Source organism: Plectropomus leopardus, chromosome 9 (assembly GCF_008729295.1).
Source record: "Plectropomus leopardus isolate mb chromosome 9, YSFRI_Pleo_2.0, whole genome shotgun sequence".
In the NCBI taxonomy this organism is placed as follows: domain Eukaryota; kingdom Metazoa; phylum Chordata; class Actinopteri; order Perciformes; family Serranidae; genus Plectropomus; species Plectropomus leopardus.
Window position 1 is genome coordinate 9,516,495 of NC_056471.1, and position 21,138 is coordinate 9,537,632.

At 41.9% G+C, this 21,138-nt stretch overlaps 1 protein-coding gene across 1 annotated transcript in view; it reads right to left on the reverse strand.

Annotated features, from left to right (window-relative positions):
• Positions 1-21,138, reverse strand: part of tenm1 (teneurin transmembrane protein 1) — a 219,912-nt gene that overhangs the window by 152,092 nt on the left and 46,682 nt on the right.

Genomic DNA, 21,138 nt, shown 5'->3' on the forward strand with positions numbered 1-21,138 from the left:
CCTCGAACCCGTTGTAAGGGAGAGCACAGTCCAGAATCTGGTAGACAGACAGTATTGGCTCACAACTCTATTTGCTGCCAAAATGTCAGAAATAATTTAGTATCTAGAAATGTAACCCACCTGGGAGATTACTACAGTCTTCCCGATTCAAGCGTAAGTATTGTACAGGAAACACCAGCATTTATGATTCTTGCCAGATGAAAACTGAGAAAAGTAAAGAATTATATCATTTCAGGTCTCTACACTTTCTATTGCCAGCATAAACACCTGCATGTTAGCAGAGAGTGCACTTCAGCTACCATTATGTCCAAAATTGAGGCAACATCTTTTCCAAATATTGCAGAGAAACATTTATGGAAACATGTTATCGTCAACATTTCCATAATACTAAATCTGCAGCACATGCCGTGACATTTTAAGCAATGTTAAAAATCATATTGCTTTGATCTCTTCACACTGCATTATTGTCGCTCTTTGCACAGACATGTAAGCCAATGCACTGTGTCATATCCGCCAATGTTCATTGACATACCGCACAGCGCGTCAGGTTTTATGACTCTCAGTTGTTGGAAATTCACATTTACAAGATGTATATGGTAGCAGTGTTGGTAGGAGCACTATGGCGGGACAGGAACAGTTCTGTAAATAGGCCTATAAACATTTCCACAGTAATATTTCCATCATGCCATCTGTCCAGCTGAAATGGCATTTTGAACAATGTTAAAGTAGCAGTTATGACATTTCCTCTGTGTTTGTATCTGTGTGCATATCTGCACATTTGACAGTCATATTTCCAGAATTACCGTCAAAATGCTCTTTGAGCAAATGACAAGTTCTTCATCTTCAAAAAAAACAAAAAAAACAACAAAAATCGCACACATTGCAGCTTATTGGTATTCCAACATGGCTGAATTGTCTTTGTCACATCTCAAAAGCATGCAATAAAATATTTGCCTGTGCATGCTGACACAATGAAATTATCTCTTCTTTACTCACGACAAGCCATTACTCACATCACATATTTATTTCATGATCTCATGGAATCTTGCAGGGGGTTCTAACTAAACATTGCCTTCCCTCCATTGTTTTTCATTGCTCCGGGCCATCTGCGATGATGCACACTTCACACTCGCACATGCAATTTGATATTTTTAGCATGTTTAACATGTTTCTGTGGAATAACAACAGCTGAAGGGTGTAGTTTGTGAATGTTTGTAACCGGCGGATGTGTCATATTTCTACACTGCAACACAGCCTGTGTGAACTTTAATAACTGTTTTTCTCATGAGAAATATATTATATTGCATTGTACTATATAGAAACACAACCTGCTTGTCACCACACTACATCAAACGATTTCAACAGCTAATCAGAGTGTGCTCAAGCTGACTCCATATCAGACCCGGTAAAGTGACAGGAAATGTTTTTGTGTCATCACCTGGAGGTGTTGTTTAGTCTAAACTAATGGATGTGGAAAATGGAAGTTATTTTGGTCCGAACCACCTCTGAGTATTAAAAATGACATGCTTAGGGAAAACTGATGGAACATTTTTAGAGCACCACTGCATCGTGTGTCATTGTAATGCACCGGGAGCTTTAAAGTGGTGCTTCAGTTTTTAGCAGACTACCTGATTCATCAGTAACTGTGAGTCCTTTGAGTCCAGCCAGAAATCCCTTGTTTCCGAGTTTTTTTCTTGATACTGCAGGTAGATGTTTTTAGCATTTGTTACAACATGTACAACATGTATTTTTTCATCTTTCTCTATAAAAAAACAGTGCATTCCCAGAGCTGGGTACTCAAGTTGGAAACTTGCACTTAGCTTGCGCTTGAGGCACTAAATCAACTTTAGGCCTCTCTTGAATATAACTTTGTTGACTTGAGACTTGACTCGGACTCCTTTATTCAGAAATTGCAAAGCCGCTGTGAACGTTTCTGCCAAAACAAAGTTTTGATTTCCACAACGCTGACAAATTCTCTGACACATCACAGCGTGCACCCGTCAGCCTTAGGTGTGTCACCGAATCAAAACACATTGACAGTATTGCCAAATCTGTGTAATACAAATGCTAATGCTTGCTCTAAATGCCGCTGGCACTGGTGGAGGACGCACCCAGAGCCTTTGCTTACGTCAAAGTAGCTATACCACAGTGTATAAATACGTCATTACCAGTAAAAGTTCTACACTGAAATTGCATGTATCATCTGCAAAGGCACATACCAAGTACATACCAAGCAAACTTAGAGACAGAGCGCATTTAAGTCCCACCCCCTCCATGGGAAAACCATCACTCTCCTTTGACTCTGTATTGAGTGAGGGCGCCTCATTGTATTTTCATTCTTCTAGCAAACAACAGAAACACACCTAAAAGCTGCTGCGTGATGGGATGCACTACCAACAATGTAAAGAACCCAAGACTTAGTTTTTATCAGCTGCCTAACCAAAAAACAAAAAACTTTAAAGAGAACAAAAGTGGATACAGAACTGAGAAATCAGCAGAGAGAATGGAGGGAAACTGTGGGATCTTGACACACTTAGTGTACCGTGAGCAGCAAGTATTTTGATAAATTGACCACACAAATTATAGAGGTTGAAGCTAACTATTACTCTCACTCTCTAGGAGACAAGGTACAAAAATATACATTTGACTTGCTGATATCTTATGTTTTTAGCTAGCTACAGGCACTTTGTTAGCATTATAGCCCTTGTTTGCATATTGCATATGTATGACGTGTTGCACTCTGTCTCTATACTCATTATGCACAATTTTTGATTATCATTACTATAACTTTGTGTTGGAGAGTGGTTCTTGGTGCATGTGATATATATATATATATATACAGTGCCTTGCGAAAGTATTCGGCCCCCTTGAACCTTGCAACCTTTCGCCACATTTCAGGCTTCAAACATAAAGATATCAAATTTAAATTTTTTGTCAAGAAACAACAACAAGTGGGACACAATCGTGAAGTGGAATGAAATTTATTGAGTAATTTAAACTTTTTTAACAAATAAAAAACTGAAAAGTGGGGCGTGCAATATTATTTGGCCCCCTTGCGTTAATACTTTGTAGCGCCACCTTTTGCTCCAATTACAGCTGCAAGTCGCTTGGGGTATGTTTCTATCAGTTTTGCACATCGAGAGACTGAAATTCTTGCCCATTCTTCCTTGCAAAACAGCTCGAGCTCAGTGAGGTTGGATGGAGAGCGTTTGTGAACAGCAGTCTTCAGCTCTTTCCACAGATTCTCGATTGGATTCAGGTCTGGACTTTGACTTGGCCATTCTAACACCTGGATACGTTTATTTGTGAACCATTCCATTGTAGATTTGGCTTTATGTTTTGGATCATTGTCCTGTTGGAAGATAAATCTCCGTCCCAGTCTCAGGTCTTGTGCAGACTCCAACAGGTTTTCTTCCAGAATGGTCCTGTATTTGGCTCCATCCATCTTCCCGTCAATTTTAACCATCTTCCCTGTCCCTGCTGAAGAAAAGCAGGCCCAAACCATGATGCTGCCACCACCATGTTTGACAGTGGGGATGGTGTGTTCAGGGTGATGAGCTGTATTGCTTTTACGCCAAACATATCGTTTTGCATTGTGGCCAAAAAGTTCGATTTTGGTTTCATCTGACCAGAGCACCTTCTTCCACATGTTTGGTGTGTCTCCCAGGTGGCTTGTGGCAAACTTTAAACGAGACTTTTTATGGATATCTTTGAGAAATGGCTTTCTTCTTGCCACTCTTCCATAATGGCCAGATTTGTGCAGTGTACGACTGATTGTTGTCCTATGGACAGACTCTCCTACCTCAGCTGTAGATCTCTGCAGTTCATCCAGAGTGATCATGGGCCTCTTGGCTGCATCTCTGATCAGTTTTCTCCTTGTTTGAGATGAAAGTTTGGAGGGACGGCCGGGTCTTGGTAGATTTGCAGTGGTCTGATACTCCTTCCATTTCAATATGATTGCTTGCACAGTGCTCCTTGAGATGTTTAAAGCTTGGGAAATCTTTTTGTATCCAAATCCGGCTTTAAACTCCTCCACAACAGTATCTCGGACCTGCCTGGTGTGTTCCTTGGTCTTCATGATGCTCTCTGCGCTTTAAACAGAACCCTGAGACTATCACAGAGCAGGTGCATTTATACGGAGACTTGATTACACACAGGTGGATTCTATTTATCATCATCAGTCATTTAGGACAACATTGGATCATTCAGAGATCCTCACTGAACTTCTGGAGTGAGTTTGCTGCATTGAAAGTAAAGGGGCCGAATAATATTGCACGCCCCACTTTTCAGTTTTTTATTTGTTAAAAAAGTTTAAATTATCCAATTAATTTCGTTCCACTTCACGATTGTGTCCCACTTGTTGTTGATTCTTGACAAAAAATTAAAATTTTATTTCTTTATGTTTGAAGCCTGAAATGTGGTGAAAGGTTGAAAGGTTCAAGGGGGCCGAATACTTTCGCAAGGCACTGTATATATAACTCAACCAAAGTTATTTACATATTTATAAGACACAAACATTTTCTTTTAATTGGCTGCTTTGTAACAGCAGCTCCAGCAAACAAAACTAAGAATTATCCTGAATTAACAACAATTATTTAAATAAAGGGGTATTTGTATTGCACTCTCATTAAATTGGGGGAATCAAAGCAGCAGGGGCCAAGACATCTGACCGCTGGATCCTAAACTTCCCAGGATGCCACTCAACAGGGTCTTTCATCAGACTTCCCCTGACCGGTATAGTAAATAGGCCCTTTTAATTGCAGATATTTTAACTTGTCACAGTAGGAAAAGCACGGGTCTAAATAATGAAATTAATTATGGCTGAATTCCATTTAGCTGCTTTGATTTCAGGTTCCTGTTATCATGCATACTGGCTCACTGTCACTCTCACTGGAACACTTGAGTATTATGGAGCCATCGTTAGTGTTATTAGTAACACCTGTGCTTTTTCCACTGTGACAAGTAAACATGTCTGTTTTAGGGGACGGGAATCTATGGGCATCTCACCATTCAGTTTGATTCTGACTCAGAGGCTATGGTGCGATTAGAAAATGACAAATGTATCTTGATGCATCAAAATTTTTCTTTATCTATACATGATTTTTTTTTCAGTGTGTCTACTTGCTAACAACACGCATTTGTAATGATCCATCCATTTTAAGGTCCAAGTCCATTTTTTCCTTCAATTTCAAATAAGTAAAAGGCTTTTAAGCCATAAGGTGACAGGTTGTATTCTTCTGCGGATGCACACGCTCAGTCTCCTCACCAAAACTCAAGTAGTAGCCTGGCTTAGAACTTAGACGTGACCCACATGGTTTACGTACTGTACCTTTCACCACTCAGTTCATTCAGCTGTTTAGAACGAACAGCCTAGTCTTACAAAATTGGTATAGGTGGTCATAATGTTGAAAACTGAATTTCAGATTTTAAAATATTGACTTATCTGCATCGAGACACAATCTTTAAAGAAAACCACAATGCATCTAGGAATCAAGTTTACCCCATGTGGTAACGTGTGACAAAAAAAACATGAAGCCAATGCTAAACTGCAGTTCCTCGATTGGCCATTTGAGGCTGACTCCAAAAGTGAATCAATCCACGTTAATGACAACTGCAAATTTTTCACCTGTTTAAATATTATTAAGGTTTAAAGCTACACATAATTAAGGGTGTGGCCACTTCAAGTGACAGGTGGGTGCTGTCTGTTGAAATTGTTAGTACTACGATGACCATGTGGTTGGGTTACGCAGCCATTACATAATCCCAGATTAACAGAGTCTATATAGCTGTAGCTGTTGCTCTCTGTTCCTGAAACTTAAAGTAATGTTTTGGTTGCCAAACAATCCTGTTCAACCTTTGGTGTACTAAAAGATCCTCAGTTTTTATAGTTTTGTTTAAATGGTTTTCAAACCTGTTCTCACTAGTGAAAATTAACATTGGCATTGTCATAGTTAACCGTAGCTGTAACTGCACCAAATTCATAGGTAGCATTACAGTTGTCTCCAACCTCTTGTTCAAATATGGACACTTCTGGCTCCAAAAATTCAAGATGGTGATAGTCAAAATGCCAAACTCAAGGCTTCAAAACAACAATGGGTGATGTTATGTTGGTTACATCAGTTATTTTATTTTCAGTCTATGATTTTTTCCCCCCTACCCCTTGTCTTCAGCAAGAAAGCCCTATGTCCATGTCTTCCAAACTCCATGTCCTAGTTTGTAATGGACACTCCAAGCTCAAGTGAAGATAACACCGATGACATCATATTGTTATTTGCTCAGACTTTAGAAAACTCCTCCACATCAGCACAAGACATTTCAAAGTGTTTCCAACACAACAGTTGCAATTTATGCATTTTATGCTCCCCACATACAGTATGTATGTGGGGAGCACTGACAACAGGAAGAACGTGAGTAAAAGGAGAAAAGCTTTTAAACCTGCATGGCTTTCTATTGTTGTGAAACCAAAATAATAAATCCAAATTATTTCTGCCTCTCATGTCTCAAATGACTTCTAGCTCATTATTAATTCAGACTTTTTAGAAAACCTGAGTTATAACAGCTCTGGGGATACAGTCGCCACAACTTCACTTTACTACGATTGTGTTTGTTGGCGAGGTGAGAGAGTGCAAAGTGGACAGGAGGGGAGGAGGAAGGACAGGGATAGAGGGCCAGGGGAGAATGTAATCTTGGTGAGTAGGGTGACACAGGGGCACGGGCTGCCAGATGGTGCTTTAGAAGGCTTAGCTAAGGCAGCTTTTGGTGTCCGCTCCCAAAGATCCCAAAACTGACTCAATTCCTTTCTTCTCACACAAATGCACAAATGGCAGTTGCTATAACTCCCTGTTCTGCTCTCACTTGTCCGCACAAAGTCACATCAAACGCACAAGCTGTGATGTTGTGTTAAATAGCAAATGTAACCTAAATCGGCCTGGCAATGTAGGGCAGGGGCCGTGCAATATTTGGCGGGCTAGCCAGGAGTTCAAAAACATCATATCAACTCTGTGGGGAGTAGATGGAGGCCAGTGGAGGGGCCATTACAGCTCTATGACAGTCGTGACAGTGTGGTGCATCCTCTGCCCTGGAGTTCCCTTGGGACTTAACCCTCCAGAAAAGACACATTTGAAAAGTCGCTTATGAGATATTTTCCTGGAATCATCAGCTTTTGGTTACATAAGCGAGATATGAGGAAAAGCGTTTTATAGCCAGTGGAAGAGAGATCTGGGGGGATTTACTGGGAAATGTAACAGGTAACAGGTATTTGGGCCAGGTATTAAAAATGCATAACTGTAGGTGAGATGGACCTAAAATAGCAGCCACATTAAGTATTTATGACAATTTAGGCATTTAAAGCCAAGTAATGCAATGAGAGGAGAGAGCATAGTAAAAAAGGCTCAGGAATGCACACCCAGCAACAGTTGTGTGTGTGTGTGTAATGACTTGGAAGTTGTGATGGTGCAATTCTCTTAAGAAGGGATACTGAACAGCAGGTATAAAACTGTTACAATGAATATTAAAAATCTCATCTGCAAAAGTCCACTTGTAGTCTCTAGTCTGTGAATTGGCAGATGTTTGCCGTTACCTGTACAAGGTGTATTACTTTTCATGATAAAATCTAAGAAGCCACATTAAAGGGTTGAATTTTAGTAATCATGGGCAATTAGGAACTGTTTGTGTTTTTTAAGAGTAAGGCCAGAGTCTAATTTTTTCTCATCCCAGATTTATATATTAAAAAAAACAACCGAATAGTTACATCACAAAGATTTGATTTTATGTGCCGTATTATGAATAAAGGTGAGGTTTTTTTTGGCCAGGTGCAAAGGACAGCAGACCAGTCTCTTACTCTGGGCTTTATTTTTCTCATCAAAAACAGCAGCATGTTCTCCTCTCCACTCATTTAATGGCTGTAATTACTGTTTGCAGTAACAAGAGTGGCTCATTACAAACTATATAAACACTGCTAACTCTGAAAAAGAAATAAAATGCTGATAGTATAGAAATAAAACAAAGTCATATCTAAATAATAAATAACTGTAGGCTAAAGAGGACTTCTTATGGTAATTTTCAGGTTCATAATTTCATTTTAGGTCTCTACAAAAACAAGTTTACATGCATTCATTTTCAAAAACAATTTATTTTCCTCACATTGTTTCCACTGGAACACCTGTATTCATCCTCTGCATTTCAGCTCAGTTTTGGGGCCTGTCTCTTTAAGCTATCTTTAAGCCCAGTCTGCTCTGATTACTCAGCATTTACAGATTTCACCTCTGCACCATCATTGCAGCAGAGGAATCACCAATGAAAGCTTCATAACACGTGTTCCAACATGAATATGATCTGAAATCAAGGAGAAATTAACAACATTAGCAACCAAGGGGACATGTTTCCTTGATGTTAGCATGTAGCTACGTGTAGCTATATTATGTAAACACGTGCAGTAACGTGCCTGAAGCAGATGATCGTTTAAAGAAATCTGGCACACTATGACATCATACTGTAGCCAGAATAGAAACATTGGAAACAAAATATTCAGAACGGTCTGAAGCCTGTTGTTTTTGCTCACAAGATTTTTTTTTTTAATTGTACCACATTATATGAAACTTTGGCAATGTTTTAAATAAACTTCTTTCATTTTAACACTATATATAAGACACAAATACAGAAAAGCAAAGTAGATCCTCTTAAGTTAAATATATTTCCTGCCCCCTAAAATGGTTATTTGTGATGTTATGGCTCAAGATGCTACAGTGACTTTTCATTTTCTAGTTGATTTCATGTCAACAGTTTTTAAATACTAAAGATATTTTTGGACTCCAGTTTTCATGATGCAACATAATTTCTTGTTTAAAAGTAGCTGGTAGTTTCTGCAAATTTAGGAACTGGTGCTACTCAGTCCTGGAGAATTGACTTCACTTTCACAAACATTACAAGCAACAAATACTACAGCAGTGGAATCTATCTAACTAAGTACTGTACTTAAAGTCCCCCTCCACTAAAAAAGATGTTTTTTTCCTCTAATAATATGTCCCTAAAACAAATTACTGTGATTATACTGACTTCTATCTGTGCAACGTTTGTGAACAGAGAGGTGTTTTCATATTCCTATCCCTAAAATCTGAGATTCCATTCCTGGCAGCTGCTCGTGGTATGGCAGCAGAAAAAAATCCCCTGTGGCCCAAAAAGCATTTTTTTCCCAAAGGCCATCATTGTAGAAGACACCTCTGTAAAGCTGTTGCCAGGACACCTCGAACTGCAAACAAGGTGAATTATGAATCTTCCTATGATGAATTTTTGAGCAATGGTGGTTTAATTTATATAATTTATATTTGTAAAACTTCCTTGAGCTGAGAAGAGCTATTTAAAAATCTGTGACATCATCACAATTTAAAGTCTATGAGCAGAGCAGAAACTTGCAGGCGGGGCTGTTGGGAGAAACGGTGCTGCGCATATTCAGTGGCTGGCATACCGTGGAAGTAAACCGAAAAACTAGTTTTGGTGTATGTGCCAGGTGAGCACCTCCACTGAAATGAAGAGGCACTGTTGTGTATCTTATTATCATTATTATTCAATTATCTTATATATATATATATTTCTATATTTTCTATATGTTGGAGGATTACTTACACTTACATACCCATACATACATATAACTAACTATACTCTGCACTCTGTGTGAACCAAAAGGCTGTTGGAGTTGTTCTGCCAAAAAGTCTGTTTTGGTGAAAGGAGCATAGAGACACAATGTGGCAGTGTTTCTGTTATATTCTAAGAAAGCAGTCCAGATAGAAGGCCTAATTTAGTAAAATCACTGTGTGTTTAGGAGGGGCTAGCCAGTGGGAGAGACTGAAAGTTTGACACACCTCTGTTAAGCTATAAAAGACGTGAGATGTATTAGAGGATTGGGTTTCTCTATGTGGCTGCTATGGATGACCCCTTCACTCATGCGCACCTTTTGTGTATTTGATGAGGACTGTTAAAATTGTAATTCCTGCCTCTGTATAATTTCTAAACAACTACAGAAATTTTGGTGCCCAACGTGGGGCACCATCTTGATATCCAGTACTGCTTCGAGCCCCTTTTTGAATATCATGTGGGAAGACCATATTAAACAAAAATATTGGTATGCATGTTTTTACATTTAAAATGTACATTCAAACAATTATTGGCCAAGATGTTCCTTTCACTCCAGGCTTGTACATTTTGGGAGACCCCATGGGATTAGCTGATCTGTCTCCCTCTGACGCAGAGTGGGTTCAAACTGCCCTTATGCTCGGATGGAAACTCATTATTATGAATTAGAAAGCCTCCTCCACACCCACGGCATCTTTGTGGCACTTGCTGCACTCGAAAATCTATCAATAAGGTTAATACAACAAGGTGGATCTCTGCCATCAGAAATGGGAGCGAAATCATGCTTATATGGATAAGGCTCAATAGGGCAGGATCGTCATACGGCACGCACAAACTAACGAGACTGGGTTTGTGGAATATTATCTGTTATGTATTGCTGCCAACTATGTGTCCTCCCTGTACCACTGATGTATACACAGAGAACTCTATACCAGCAGCTTGTAGCTAATTGAACACCATTGTGGATGCACCTTTTTTTGTATGTATGTGCTTTGCTTTGTTTTTCTGTATTTGGTTTAATTCACTATTATCTATAATTTAGTTGTATATTGTTTGTTTTTTGTGTATGTGTAATGTTTAATGTTTATTGTCATTTTAATCATCCTCTCAACACTCAATAAAATATGAATCATTAAATCTAACACACTGGTACTTCACTTGAGTATTTACATTACTTTCTAATTTATACTTCTACTCCACTGACTTCTGAATTCTTGAGCTGCTGAGCTAATCATGTGTCACTTTAACATTACATACTTTACTTACAGTGTTACAAACCGTTCACACCTCTAAATATACATTTATCACCTCTAATTAGGCATAGACATTAATTACATTCCTGCTTATATTCAGGTCATTCATTAGCAAAGCATTTTCACTATTTTTTTTTAAATATTTACCATAAACTGCATATTGTTTTGAGATATTTATGTCGGGGTGTTGCAGTTTTTTTCTATATCAAAGGAAAGGGTCCAACGCAAATATTAATAATACTGCAAAGGGCCTCACTTTTTCATGAAATAAAATATAAGATTCAGGTCTCCTGCCCAGCCCAATAATTTTTGTACGGTCCCTAAAGTGTAGAAGCTGCAACAACAGAATGTGTGGCTTTTTTAATAAGAAGAGACGATTCAGTTTGGTGTGTAGCAGACCATAAAAACATGAGCAACAATAATATTAAAGCCTAATATTTAACCAGTTTTCCTCCTCTTCTTCACTCTGTGTGTTTGCTCACGCCCCCTTCCTCTCTCTTCCCCTCTCTTCATTATTGTGCCCAGCGCTCTAGTGCAGAGTTAATTTCTTATTACAGAAAAGCCGTATAAAATCCATAGAGCCTGACCTCAACAATATCAAACCTGCCTGTCTAACAGAGGAATGTGATCGTTTTAGAGAACATTTAACACTATTGTTGGACCAAGCCCAGCAAAAAAACCCACATCATCCACCCCACTCTAAAAATAAAAGCTTAATAATTTCCCCCAGGATAGCTTTTCATCTATCTCGCTTCTTAATTGACTTGCATTAAATTGCCACAAAGTTTATTCCACTGCTGTGCTTCGATGAAATAAATAATTAACCCCATAAAAAGGTCAGACAACTGAAATTAGAACTCACTGGTTTTGTTCTTCCTTTTTTTACGGTAATGAGATGGGATCCTGCCCTAACTGACCATCTGACTCTGTAATAATTTGTCTTTGTCTTAACAGAGTTCCTGGCCAGAGATAACACATTAACTCCATCAGACATTATAACTTCCAAAATGACTCCTTTCATTGGCTGGCTGCTGATGAAGTTGGTGTGAAGGATGGTAATATCGATAATAACAATATGCATGATAACGGGGACTAATATTGCTAATGATCATGGCGGTGACGATGACACGAAAATAATGTCACTGATAAAAGCGCCGGTGGTGATGAAAATAATGACGATAGCATCGGTAATAACAGTGGTAACAATGATGATGAAAATAGCAGTGATAGCAGCAGAAACACTGATAATTACGCTGATGACAGTGGGCTCTGAGACAGCAATTAGAATAAAAACAGCCATTGATTCATCTCTGCAGACACGGGGATAAACGGGGGGATCGCCATTTAACAAAGTGACACAATCATGTTGTCCAATTAAAGCAAGAAAATACAAATGAAGAAACCAAGGGCTCTAAGAGCTTTTCTCTCTCATTCGGAACCCAGTCGATTTTCATACAGAGCCTGATAATTAGCAGCCATGCATCATCCGGCTTTTTCATACCAGAGGACTCACTCGGTGTGCGTGCGGCTGTGCGTGTGTGTTGGGTATGAGCATGCATGCATCTACGTGAAGGTGTATATCTGTGTGCATATTTGTGTAATTGCTTGTTTGTACCCCCATCTTCAAAAACAACTCCGAAGCAACTCCACAATCATGTTTAGGCTGCAGGTGATTCTGAAAGTAGCATTCCCCTGGAGAGGGCGTGAAGCCTCCTGAGTCTAGCTCCTCAGCTCTACAGCGAGAGGCTTACCATCACTCAAACACTTCACTGCAGGGGCCCGCGCTCAAATTACATTTTCCGAAGAGCACCCTCCTTCGGTCCTGCGCTGTTTAAATGATCTGTTTAAAACTTGTAATTAATCAGCCGATGTTTCGCAGACATGGACTACCCAACCAAAACTTTTTTTGATGTTAATCAATTTTGGCTGCTTTGCAGTGGAGGCCAGCAGTTTGCCTGGATGTAGCCTATAGTTGGAATAGCAGCTAGCTGAGCTCAGCTCTTCTCTCCTGAGAACACAGCAGTGTCCTGATCCTTCCTGACCTTGTCACTGCTGGAGGGTGTCCGGTCATTGCCACCTGCCATGGAGCCATGCAGGTGTTTGTGTGTGCGTGGTGCATGTCACACGTCTACGTGTGTGCGTGCATGCATGCATGCATGCATAAGTATGCACATGAGTACCCTGACAGAGCTTCGGAGCATGCTCAGTGCCGGCGTGATGTCATGTGAGTTATTAGCCTTGGTGGAAATTTGCATCGCCAGGAAGAGGGCGTGACAAGGTGTTTGAGACTCAGGAGGTGAAACGACACAATGGCCATTACGGTGATTAGTGCGCACATTCATCTTTTACAAGCCTCATGATTCTTCCCCTCCTTCTCTCCTCACTCTCTCTCCTATATATGAACACACACTGCATCTCCCTCAACCCCAAAACAATCACAACGAGCACACACAGAGTATGGAGCAGTTTCGCTTGCACACACATGCATACACTATATTTCCTCTGACTCTGACACTAAAACAGGAGAAAGTGCCTGGGCTTGACAGCAAACAAACCAACATGAAGAGATTCCTGGCAGGCTAAAGAGAGAGTAGTATCAAAGCTACAGGAATGCACCACCAGCAGCCCATTTTTTCACTGAGGGAGAGAGAGAGAGTATGCGCAGTGTTGTAGCAGACCTGAGCTGCTGGTAATTAGAATGGGCTCTGAGGAGAGACAGGCAGTGGAATGAATGCAAATGAATTCACTGGCTCTGGCACCGGGCTCCTCAACCTCACTTTTCATATAGCATGCCTTACAGACATGGAGCTTCTGACACAAACAGAGCAAGACTACACAGTAAACACTGAATGACATGACTGTGAAAACACATGTGCCAACATGTCTGCAACACACACACACACACACACACATGCACACACACACACACACACACACGCGTGTGCAAATAAAATCTGCGAGCCTGAGACAAATACGAACCCCACAGTGCACAAGGACGCTTGAGCAGATACAAACACACAACCCCACAACACACACTCACATTATACTAATCCCTGCAAATGCCACAGTGTTGCTTGTGAAAGGAGAAAGGGGGTGAAGCTGCTTGTTCCAAGCGAACATCCACAGCATGTCCCACAGCGGAATAAACAAACCCTTCTTAATTGGTGTCGATTTGGAATGGAGTGATGATTCATCATGCAGAACTCCCCAGTAGAGTATTGGAAACCCAATCATTTCTAATCCATATGACCTTGACAGAGGGCCAGAGTTAGACTCTAACTCCTTCCACATGCATTGTCCGACAGACAAAGTCAAGGCATTGTAACTGACTTTACAACTCGTTGGAACTGTAATCCACCAAAGTCAGATCACTTCACTGATTACTCCATCCCAGCCAGCGGCAAATCTTTATGAAGCACTCAATTCTCCACAGCAGTCATAAATCAGAGTACTATAAGCTTTCCGTCTCAGTGATGGCACACCAGAGACACTATTTCCATACCACGCTGCTCCAGTCAATAATTCCTATTCCCATTACATCTACCAGCGCTGCTCTCGACTTAAAGAAGTCCACCGGTAGCCGCCTCACCTCACCTCCGGATCCCCTGGTGGTTTGCCATGTGAAACTTTGATCAGCAACTCTGTGGCTCTTCTCAAGGAGAAGCAGGTCGTCTGTGAAGGGGTCCTGCTCTTTACTAGCTGGTGCTGCAAATGAGTCTAATTAACACAACTCCCTTCCTATCTTAACCAGGCATCCGAGGCCAACTAGAGCCTTATTATAAAGTAGATTATGCATGTAATGTCCCCATTGAGATTACCGTATGGAAGCATTCAGAGACGTACATATAGTATATGCACACGAGGACAGAACTGTGCGAGTACGAGGAGACGGGGGGAAATAGCAGTAAGGATGAGGGGCTGCTTGGTATTCCGACAGGAACGTGTAATAGATGGTGGAGGGAGATACTGTAGAGATACAAAAAAATGCAGGAGAGAGGGGGAGAGAATAAGAGGAAAGAGATGTGTCTCCAGCACCACCTGCAGACTCGACTGGCGGCCATCTTGCGGTCAATGAGGTGAGCGCGGCCACCGCCCCGGGTCAGCATTAACACAGACCAATGACAAGTCGGCACTTGCCCTCTATTGCAACAACACCTTGCCGTTCCACTCCACCAACCGCACCTATCACACCGATCACAACGCATGCACACTCTTCTAGCGCTCTCCGTCTGTCTCTCTTCTTCTTCTCTCTCGCTCTCTTAAAAATTGCGCACACACACAAGGAGAAGCTTAACAAATGTGGGAACAGATGCCCCACATCAGACTGCAGTTGCCCTCTGCTCCACCGCGTGCCTCCAGAGAGACAGAGGGATACCGTTAACGAAGATAAGACCTCTGCTGTCTCAACACACGCCTGCGGTGAACACACACACACACACACACGCATTTTTAAGCCATTTGTTAATGTCTATGTCTGTATAAAGGCACGGAGATGCAATCAGAATATCAGCTACAGTATGTGCTCACCCCTCCTCCCAATCACCTCTCGTTCTTTTAACAAAAACACTTCCCAGCTCTTTCTTTTGGGGACATGATTTCCCTTCATCCAGGCTGCTATTGCCCTCAGCTCACTTATTGAACTCAAGTAGCTTCTTTGATAGGTGAAGAGGAAAACAAGACATTTAGTGACCCTCTTGTACTCAGACATTCAACTGAAGCAGAAAACACACTGAGGTTTTTATTTTTTTTTTTGCCCAAAGGCTTTTCTTTAAAGGTCCAGTGTGCTGGATTTAAGGGTCATATTGGCAAAAATGGAATATAATATAGTATGTATGTTTTCTTTAGCGTATAATCACCTGAATATAAGAATTATTGTGTTTTTGGTACCTTAGAAGGAGCCGTTTATATCAACATAGGGACCAGGTCCTTACCCATGAAGATCGTCATGTGGCACTACCATGTTTCTACAGTCATTCGTGTGTTTTAGTTAGAATCCCCTCCACGATGAAAGTGTCGGAAAAACGCATTTTTTTGAAAAACAGCTTTATTTGGTATTTCTACTGATTTTAATCACCCGCTCTGTTCTCTTTGTGGGGGGAGAGACCTCTGTGAATAATTCGGCTCCTGGTAAAAAGCTCCTGAACCTCTGAATCTTAAGTTATCAGAGAAAAAAGCTGAGCACACTTTAGCAGGTGCTGGGCTAGCGGCTATCTCAGATATGCCAAACAGCTTTGTAGAAATACTGAACTGCACATGAAACTGCTTTATTCAGTTATTTTAGTGGTTTAAATCACTGAGTCCATTTGAGACTTCTGTGGATAATTCGGTTTCTGGTAAAAACTATAATATGAACACTAGCTTACCAGGTAGAGAGTGCGCCCAATAGAGGCTGGGGCCGATTCCAACCTGCATCCCTTTCCTGCATGTCCTCTCCCTCTCTCTCCCACCTTTCCTGTCTGCACGATCATTAAAGGCCTAAAAGCTGAAAAAATAATCTTTAAAAAATTACCACTGAGGTAATTCAGTTCTCCAGTCCTAACCACACTAAATCCCTCTATATCTTACACACTGCTCCTTTAAAGTTGGGGTGTGAATCTCTTCTTTGCAAATTATCCGATACAAAAATGATACAGATAAAATGTGAAACGCTGCCATGCAAAGCAAATTCAATATGATTCAATTCAGCCATGATTTATTATTGATTTGTCTCAGATTCGGGATTTGATAATGTAATAATTTGGAGTAACTAAATTAAAAAAGAAATCAATATTTCCTCATTTTTATTTTAAGTGCAGAATTAGAAATGATGTCACACTAGCACTGTAACCATGGGAAGAGATACACTGTGTAACTTTTTAGTCAGTCCCAATCACGATGGATTTTTCACTTGACTGCTGTCGACTGCGTGTTGTTTACCTCAGTTTCCAGATCAGATCCAGATCGCACACTTACTTTTAGGAAAGGCAGATCGTTAATATTGATACACAACTGTTTGGGCTGCATTTTAATTTAAAGCTTCATAAATGCGTGATTCAATACACAAGCAGGTAAGCGTGGTTTAAAAGTCAGTGACATTTAAGGAATGCAGTCAATTGAGGAACATTGGCCGACCGCAGGGTCAGCCAGGAGATCAGACTGAATAAACATCAGCGAGGGGGAGAGAGCATCACACACACAGACAAATAAACAGGAAGTAGTAGCTCCATGAGGTTGATGTTTTTGGCCACAAATTAAGCTGCAGCTTTTCATCTGATCGTTGGTGGATCAGACATGCAATCACTTAGCTCTCCAGACACACTGATGAGGACCGAGGCTGAGGATATGGAGATGGATCAAGGGTTTAGGGCTGACACTTTCTGTGTTCATCTGACTGGCATCAATCTATCATCCCTTATGGTGTCAACTCTCTATCTGACACGGCCTGGTTTCCCCCTGGTTTCCTGAGTTACACGATTAAAGATCTGTCAGCATGTAAAATTTGGACCCTTAGGCCGACAGGATGGCAGCTGACCATTGATCCCGTGGCTACCGTCTTAAAATACCTCGACTGACTGTGTGGCCGCAAATACCTACCTCTGCAGACTTGTCAAAAATATGCGGACGTGTTACAGCTTAATAAATGCAAGCTAAAACCTTGCATAGCAATCTCAAAATTAGGAGGGACGTCAATATGCTATTACAGCGAGACAGCTAAGTGTGCACTTAAACATAGCCAGGTAGAGGGATGTTTAGATAGCCATTAGCTAACAACACTTTATGACTATTCAGAAGCCACTTACAGGACACACACTTGCAGACACTTATAGCTATTAGCAGCCATTAACATTTGTGTATAATCATGCAGAATGATGTGCGAGGGAGCCTCATCTGCAGCAGCGACAGAAAGTGCATGAGAAAATTGAAATCTATCTAGAAGATGATGACGGCAGTGGAGCAGAGGGTGCAACACAGGTGTGAGCACAACGCATGCACATTCGAGCCCCCTATGGATCTCAAACAGCCCAAAAAAAAACCAATAACACACAGCGGGGAGAGACATAAATAGCCCACATATATACAACAACCATGCTGACCACAAACAGTGAAAGTGTGACACCACCACCCTCCACCTCACCAATCTCTTTTTCTATCCACAACTGTGACTAAAAGGGCCAATAACCTCTGACATAATAACATAAAAAAAGACACAACAACCAGAAAAGACTGTCACTGACCTCATCTAAGAGGGTCAGTTTCTCCAGGCTATAAAATCTTAAAAAGCAAAAGATAATATTCTGCCTTAGCTATGACCGCTGAGACAGCGACGAATGGCGAGAGAGGGGGAGCTGAGACAGGACCCCAGCCTTAATGTAGTTTGTAATTGTAAGTGTTGGTCTTTAATAAAAGCCCAGAGTATTTGGTCAGGCTAATAGACTGGGCTCTCTAAATCCTGCCTGCCATGCATTATTCAACAGCCATTAGCTATCGCCTCATCTGGGAGGCTTTATGAGTCCCATCATCGGCTGGGACCCGGGCTAGGCACACCAGAGGTGTGTGAGGAGGGGGGTGAGGAGGGGATTAGCTCGGGTAGAGGAAGAGAGAAAAAGGAGGAGATGCAAATACAGGTATGGGGATGGAAGAAGGGGGGAAGTAAAAGAGGATTCAGAGGTGGAGAATCAAAGAGAAAAAGCTGACGAAAGATGGCCGTGATGTGGTAGGGCCTGTGATATGGAAATGACTACAGGGAGATGAAGAAATGGCTGGATGAAAGCCAGAGGTCATGTGGTAGACGTATGAAAATCGTGAAGAGGTAAATGAATAAGGGGAGAGGTGACCAATGGAAGGTGTAGCGAGATGCATGGACGTATAGGTGTGGGAGGCCAGCCACGGGGTCAGGGGAGGGCTGAAGAGAGCGACAGAGAATGAAAGAAAGATGCCAGCCTGAAGTGGCATTTTCTGTTTGCCAGGAACATAAATGTCAGATGCTTCCTTCCTCTCCCCTCTCAACCTTTTCTTCTTTCAATTCCCCTCACCTCCCTCTCAACCTCCCCCTGCTCCTTCCACTCCACCTCCTGCTGCCCTTCTCAATCTGCCCACCTCTCCCTTGCCTCTCTCCATCTCCCAAGAGTAGTGCCAGTGGTAATTTTGCTTTCAGAGACGACGGGGAAGGCCATGGAACACATGGAGATGCAGGCTGCTCAGTTACCATGGTATCACTGGCCAACAGGAATGGCGCCAAGACTGGGACGCGTATGTGCGTCTGTGTGTGCATGGGTGTGTGCGGGCGTGGGCGTGAGTGCACGGTCTTGAGTGCATCTACACGTCTGGGTAATGGGTGTTTAGCAGGCCTGCCAGACTTGTCCCAGCCGCTGCTCTCCCAGACTACCAGGTTCTCCTGACCCTCTGCGGCAGCCCAAGGACACACTCCTGTCTCTCTAATTAAAACACAACCCTGACACGCACACCGCACACTCACACGCGCCGTACACACCCTGCAGGTCTGCGGCTTAAAATAACCTTAAAAGGAACAAGCAGAGCCATCATCCCCTGCACTCAACACCTCTTCAAAATCCACTCAGTGTTTTCTCACCAGGCAGCTCCAAGGCACACTCTGCCTCAATCTGCAGGAAGCTTCGCAGCAAAAAAGAAAAAAAAAAGGCATCTTCGAATGTTTATTAGAGGAGTCGTCAAAGGAGCTGCGTTTATTGTTGCACTGGCCTTCATGCAACAATAGCACCGCTGCACCGTCGCTCTGCGCTTGAAAATAATTGTCTGTATTTGCAACAATCATGAGACCACAAAAAGGCTCCTGGAAAACTGTCAGTGCAGCTGTGGTCTAAGAAACAGGCAGTTATTTCAGACGCTCAATGCTAAGCGTCCAACACATAAAATATTACTGCACATACATGAGTCCTTGCATCTCAGATTGTCAGGTGGTTAGTATTTTGCCTTGGCAGCTTGCAACCACTCTAACCACAATTAAGCCTTCTGTATGTGTTTGGAAATCCATCATTATGCAGAGCTCGCATATCTATTCTCTTTTTTGTAGGCAGCATGCAACATTAACATTAATGTTGTGTATTCTCATAAATGGATGCTACGGTAAGGCACGATTTTTCTATTTAAGGAACAAAGATGGCTCTTAGCGGTGCATGCTCACTGCGTTATGCGCATCGCTTTGAGTGAGGAAACCGGGATGTGTGGACATCACACGTGACATGCAGCATTCGAGACAGCCTCTTCACTTCATCTCCAACAGACAATTTAGCATGTTTACTTCCTCGTTAAGCGCATGAGAGACCCTGATGGAGGAAACCCAGGGAGGCAATGGCGTCCTGTCACTGTGGGTTACCACTGCAGCGTGATTTAATGGAACTGTCTGTCAGAAGGCCGAACAACAGCCTGTCAACCAACAAGTAGAGGTAACATACACAAACGCACGTTTGCAAGCACACACACGCAGTCAGAAAACACAATGGAGAAGGATTGTCAAAAACTCTTCCCTCTCTCCCTTGCTCTCTCTCCCTCATTCACACAAACACACACACACAGGCGCGCAAAAATAAAAAAAATAAATAAATAAAAAAAGCAAAAGCACATATGTCCAAAACGGTTCTGGCAAGAACTGAGACAGGCGGAGACGAACACAGAAGTGCTCAGAGCACATTCGGAGAAATCAACGGTTAGAAAAACACACATCACCAGCAGCCCCCCTACCAAGAGAGGAGATGAGTGCCAGGAATACGCTCGCTGCATCAAGCGGCACAGGTGTTATCAGAGCGGTGTGCAGGAGATCCCGCCAAACAAAGTGCTACTGTCATCTCAACAGAAGTAGCACCGTGGAAATCAACCCAAACAAATGTAATGAATGGTTCACAAAGTATTTAGCAGATTAGGCGGAAAACTCTATGCATGATGGGGGCCCAAATCCAAAGCTCATTACATGTGGCACTGCATTAGGAGCTCACACAAGCCAGTATACAGCCCTATCCCCTAGCTCAAGGCTGATTTCTATCCCCTGCTACCCCTGTGAATGAGGTAGAGAGCAATCACATCAGCCAGGCATTGGGCATCCTCTGCAAAACCTTTTCTCTATTGTATATTTCCACCATCATCCCAAACTGGCAGCACAGAGAGCTCTGATTAGCATCAAAGCCTTTGATTGCCCCACTCAACAATCAGTGCTGCTCTCCTGTACAATGCATGTGCACATTGGTGTGTGCGTCTGCTATGAGAGAGACGGAAAATCATCAAAAATCATACCATCAAAATCACTCCT